We start from the raw sequence: 5,162 nt of genomic DNA, 5'->3' as shown, positions 1-5,162 counted from the left end.
TACCCGATTGCCCATCAGATTTGGACTCAGTATTTATGAGAGATTTAATTAGTAATTTGATCACTAATTAACTCAATTTGATTGAGTAATTATTTTTGGATCAAATCCAATTGAATTGGATTCAGTTGGGTTTGACTCGATTAGGTTAAGAGTTGACCTAATCATCGAGATGGTTTGGTTCCTGATTTGATCAGGGGTTGGGCTTAGTCAATTCTTGATTTAATTAGGATTTTATTGAGCCTAATTAAGCTTAATTAAGTTGGATTTAAATTAGTCTAATTGGACCTAGCTTATTTTAATTAAATTGGTTCAATTAGGTTAGTTTAAAATGAGAAACCACCTTGACCCAAGCTCCCTGCACCACCTGATAACTCTGCGCCCATTTGAATTCACGAGAAGCAACTTCTTGTGAATTTTCTCTCACACAAAGCCCTTCCCATGCCCCACATTTGTGCGCCATATAGGTGGATAAGGATGGTTGGTTGGCCATTCAAATTCAAAAGAAACTTTGAATTTGAATGAGCAACCAATCCATGCGCCTTATCTTTATCTTCTTTAGCGCCCCATATCTTACACGAGAAAGAGTTTCTCGGGAAATCTTTCCATGCACAAAGCACCCACGCACCTTCTCTTCTCACGTCCAAGTGGATAGGGATGAGTTGGTTTGCATTTGAATTCAAATTTGATTTGAATTCAAATATGCAACCACTTATCTTTATCCTCTCACGTGGATAAGACACGTTTTGAATTGTTTTAAAAAGAGGAGAAAGCTGGGGCATGTGTAAAAATTTTTGGAGAGAGAAAGTGGGGCATGAGGAACCCTTGTACGTGAGTAGGAAGTCTAAAACTTCCGAGACAAAAAGAAAGAAAAGAAATAAAAGTGGGCGTAGGGTTTTTCAGTGTGTTCCCTAGGGTTTCAGCCTGGGGTTCGAGAAGTGAGTTAGTGAGCTACGAGTGTCGTGAGCCCACCAAATTTAAGAGAGAGCATCATCTATCTCTCAAGCATGTTTGCTAATGACTCAGAGTATCCGTAGAATCAACAGATATCGATCGAAGGAGTTCGATCAGCATCAACCATCGAAAGAGCTCTACAACGAGCTAGCACTCGTGAGGAGCCGATCAGATCGAGAGCTTTATGTGGATGATCTGCAGAGGCCAGACATGCTATGTGGCTATGTTACGATGATCAGATCCTCCCAACGATGATCAAATTATGGCGATCGACTACCCGCATAAAGGTATTGTGTTCTGAACATAGAACAGTAAATTGTTTACTGTTCAAATTTGAATTTCAAATTTAAATGCATGCATACTGTATATCATATTTAGATCCTAGTATTGGGTAAACACATGTTAATTAATTAGATTAATTAATATTTTTTACTGTAAAATAGTGATATTGAAAAAATTTTAAAATTATCATTTTACCCCTGTACTCAAATTTCACTTCACCCATCCCTGAGCCTCCTGCTCTCCTCAAGATCCTGCATAGAAGTGCACAAATAAGCACTAGAACCAGAGTCAAATACCCAACTGGATGCAGAGAAAATCATAAGATTAGATTCTATAATGAGCATTCCTCCAGAAGGACCATCCTTCTTATTCTTCAGGGTGGCCAGGTACTGAGGACAGTTCCGCTTTCAATGGCCGTCTGAATTGCAGTGAAAATATTTTTCCTTTTCAGCAGCCTTCTTCTTCAGTTCTGTCTTCTTCTTCTTCCCATCCACCTTCTGCTTCTTCACAGACTTCTTCTTCTTTCCAAAAGACTTTCTCTTGGAAGAAGTCCGCTCCATAGTAAGGACTGAGCCTTTTGAACCTTTCAAAGAAAGCTCAGCCGTAACCAACATGTTCATTAACTCAGCCAAGGTACACTGCATCTTATGCATATGGAAGTTTATGATGAACTGACCATATGCATCAGACAAGGATTGAAGGATCACATCAATCTAAAAATCTCTGTCTAAGATGACACCGAGCTTCTCAAGCTCCTCTAGGTCCTTGATCATTGTCAAATAATGATCTTGGACTGACTGCCCATCACATATTTTAGCCTTAAAAAGTTTTTGGCAAACTTGATACTTGGCTGCGCGACTTTGTTCACCAAACAACTCTTGTAGGTAAGTCAACATTTGACAGGTAGTCATAATATTCTCATGCTGGTGTTGCAAGTCATCAGATATGGCACCCAATATGTAGTACCTGATTTTGTTATCGTCATCCGTTTACTTTTCTAGAGATGCTCTCTGTTCAGCAGTCGGACGTGCTGGCATGGCAGGTGGGTCCTGGTCCAAGACATGAGTCAGTTTCTCAAAATTTAGAATAATTCTGTAGTTCCTCAATCAGTCCTTGAAATTGGGTCGAGTCAATCTATGGGTGTCTAGTATTTTGGTCAAGGGGTTGGATGCAGACATGTTTCCTGTAGAGAGTCAAGAGTTTCTAGTTAGATTTTGTAATCAGACTTAACCAATTTGTTTAGAGGTTTCATTTTTAAATAAATTGGGCTCCCACTATTTTCTCAGATCCCTACACTCCCTAGGTAGAGATGTGAAAATCTCCATGATTAGTGATTTCTAGTGGGTGGTGCGGTCTCACCAACTGACTCACCACCTCACCTAACAGTTATTGATGATGGATCAACCAATGAGTGGACAACTCTTGTCCAATAATTCTTTAATCATAATACACCCAAAACTTGGTCTCTAATTCATGAAGGTCACCGTGCCCAAAATATTGCTCCAATCCTTAGTTAAGTCAGACCCACCATTTGCATAAATTAGATTCCTGATTGGATCTCTCACCATATCCGAAATATTGAGTACAACCCATCCTCTAATCCGTAGCATCTAATGCCTAATGGATATGGTTGCATCTTTCCGGTGCAACTGAGCCACTGTAACCAGCCGAGATCAATCAACCCCGGAAAGGGCCCGCACATCCACAATGGTGGAAGACCTTAGACTTAATATTTTCTTAAGGAGATTTGATTTAGGTCTCATTAAACATGACTTGACATAGTCATAACAATTATGACTAACCTAGTGACATGAGTTAGCTCGAATTGTTAGCCACCTCAAATCAGAACTGGATCGACACATATGGCCAGATAAGTGAGACCGGTGGGAGGGATATGCCATTAACTTGATAAGAACGCATTCGAGTCGAGTAGCTCCCAATTAAAAATTAGTCGATCGTATCTGTCCAACTTACCTTAGACACCAAATTATCGAACCAAAATCAATTGGGTTAGTCTACAATCCAGGCTCTAACCACTGAGCCAAATTAGGTCTTAACTTGATCGAGTCACATCTAAATATGATTCGATCTTGACCTAGACTTAATCCTATTAGGCTGGTCAATTATTAGCTTTCATGATCCCACCTAACCAACTTTTGATTCGGTTTGATCAATCGCTAGACCTAATTGAGCTATCCAAGCCTGAACCTAATTTTATGAAAATGATTTAGATCTGAAATTATTAATTTTAGACCTAATTTAATTTTATAAGCTTAATTCATTAATTAAATCTTGGGTTCATAAATAAAATATATAAATAAATCCTAGGATTTCAGGATCTAGAGTTTTGCAAAAAAGTAAATTTTGATTTCTGATTAAGGATAAACGCGCAGCACCCCTACACGCCATAAGAACACCCCATTGAATGGAAGGAGAGGGTCTTAAACCTTACTTTGTTCTTATGACCGGATGGCCATGAGGAACACCTTAATCAGAAATATTAATTTAACTACAAAACTAGTTAGATCTAAGTTACATATCACATATATAATTTCAGATCTAACTTATACATGCTTTGCATACATCTCATGTATTAAAATCTGATCTAATTAGCATACTTTTAGATCTGATACATCACATATAATATCTAAAAAATATGATTTAAATTGAACTATTCAATATAAAATCTATTCTAGACAGTTACTAGAACAATTCTACAACTAGTCTAGGCATGCAACAGATCAATTTTATGTATTAATTAAATTTTTATTTTTTATTTTTTGATCTGAATATAATATTTATAATATCAAAAAATTAAAGAATAAATTAGATTTAATTTATATTTTAATCATATTAAAATATAAAACTGTAAGACTATTCATAGATTAAACTACTCCTAGTCTAGTCATGCATCTCATACATGTTAGATTTACATAGATTTAATTTTAAATTTTTTTAATTTCAGATCCTATCATATCTGATGTGATATCTAAAATCTATCAATATCAAATAAATAAAAATAAAAATTAGATCTAAATTAGATCTGAAATAGAGCCATCAACCTGGCTCTGATACCAGTTGAAGGGAAAAATTGACTTTTTCCTTGTAGGATCTTCCAGATCTAATGAGATCTGGGGCGAAATATTTTAAAAAATTATCCTATAATATTTCAGATCTAAGATCTATTAGATCTAATTCTTATTATCTAAAATTAAATCTAAAATCATGAGGAATAGAGAAATACCTCTAGGATAACTAGATTACCCTGTAGATGATCGTAGCAATGCCCAAGGTTCTAAAATAGCCACACAGTCATTTGGCCTCTATCGATATCTACTCAAGCAGGATCTAGATCATCTTCTCCTCATGAATCTTTGCTTCAAAAATTAGATCTGGATCTGATCTGAAAGATCTTCAAAAGATCTTCTGAAGCTGGAGCAGCAGCTTCTCGATAAATCTCTGCAGCCTTCCAATCAGGAAGCCACCACGCCTTGGACAAGCACCAGATGGATGCCCAACCTCTTAGACATGAAGAGGGGAGGGAGAGGAGCAGAGGGGGTATAGAGAAGTAGAAAGAATTCAGGCATTTGTTGGTTATTGAGCAGAGTCTCAAAACCCTAGGCACAGATAGGGTTTAAATAGGCCCTGCTGCGCCATGCAGTGCCACATCATTTGACCAATCAAAAAATTTTGATTAATTCTAAAAAAATTTTGATTGATGGACACGCCATATCTGATTATAGCACCCACATTGAGGGATAATTTAGTAGATGGACACTCCACAAAAAATCTCCAATGACCTCTTGCCAAGTGACTTTCAGTCCAAGGTCCATGGGTCAACGTTTGACTAATGTCCTAAAACAGAAATGGTAGGTGACAGGAATTAGCAGGTGTTGTCTTAAATCTATCTCATAAATTAAGATAAGTCT

This window comes from Elaeis guineensis, chromosome 7 (genome assembly GCF_000442705.2).
Source record: "Elaeis guineensis isolate ETL-2024a chromosome 7, EG11, whole genome shotgun sequence".
NCBI classification, from domain to species: Eukaryota; Viridiplantae; Streptophyta; class Magnoliopsida; order Arecales; family Arecaceae; genus Elaeis; species Elaeis guineensis.
This window is presented reverse-complemented; position numbering follows the sequence as displayed.